This window comes from Cervus elaphus, chromosome 21 (genome assembly GCF_910594005.1).
Source record: "Cervus elaphus chromosome 21, mCerEla1.1, whole genome shotgun sequence".
Classification (NCBI taxonomy): Eukaryota; Metazoa; Chordata; class Mammalia; order Artiodactyla; family Cervidae; genus Cervus; species Cervus elaphus.
In genome coordinates, this window is record NC_057835.1 from 44,859,329 (window position 1) to 44,860,430 (window position 1,102).

A 1,102-nucleotide genomic window follows, 5' to 3' on the forward strand; every position below is an offset into this window, starting at 1 on the left:
TCTTTTGAACCATTTTCCAGTTTGTTGCAGTCCACACAGTCAGAGGCTTTGACATAGTCAGTAAAGCAAAAGTAGATGTTTTTCTGGAACTCTCTTGCTTTTTTGATGATGCAGAGTATTTGGCAATTTGATCTCTGGTTCCTCTGCCTTTGCTAAATCCAGCTTGAACTTTTGGAAGTTCACAGTTCACATACTGTTGAAGCCTGGCTTGGATAATTTTGAGCATTACTTTACTAGTGTGTGAGATGAGTGCAATTGTGTGCTAGTTTGAACATTGGAAAGAAAACTGATCTTTTCCAGTCTGTGGCCACTGCTGAGTTTTCCAGATTTGCTGACATATTGAGTGCAGCACTTTGACAGCATCATCTTTTAGTATTTGAAATAGCTCAACTGGAATTCCATCACTTCCACTAGCTTTGTTCATAGTGATGCTTCCTAAGACCCATAGGAATTGTGCTCATATTTGCATGAAATGTTCCCTTGGTATCTAATTTTCTTAAAGAGATCTTTAGTCTTTCCCATTCTATTGTTTTCCTCTATTTCTTGCATTGATCGCTGAGGAAGGCTTTCTTATCTCTCCTTGCTATTTTTTGGAACTCTGAATTCAAATGCGTATATCTTTCCTTCCCTGGGACTTCCCTGGTGGCTCAGATGGTAAAGCATCTGCCTACAATGCGGGAGACCCAGGTTCAATCCCTGGGTTGGGAAGGTCTCCTGGAGAAGGAAATGGCAACCCACTCCAGTATTCTTGCCTGGAACATCCCATAGACGGAGAAGCCTAGTAGGCTACAGTCCATGGGGTCACAAAGAGTCGGATACGACTGAACTACTTCACTCACTTTATATCTTTCCTTTTCTCCTTCGCCTTGAGCTTCTCTTCTTTTCTCAGCTATTTGTAAGGCTTATTTTTAAATTTTAAAAATATATGACAGTGATACAAAATTCATAGTAGGGATGCTGTGGCTGATTTTATTTTCCAGTTATGACCACAGTAATATTCTCATCCCAAACATTCGTATGATGTGACCTGTCATTTTTTTTCATTTGGTATTAGGTTTATGCTCATTTGCCATGAACTTGACTGGACCTGTGTGACTATCGC

The 1,102-nt window shown here is 40.1% G+C and overlaps 1 non-coding gene across 1 annotated transcript; it reads left to right on the forward strand.

Annotated features, from left to right (window-relative positions):
- Positions 1-636: 636 nt before the first annotated feature.
- TRNAC-ACA lies at positions 637-708 on the forward strand. Its single transcript has one exon. It is a non-coding gene; the product is annotated as a tRNA-Cys (tRNA).
- Positions 709-1,102: the final 394 nt, after the last annotated feature.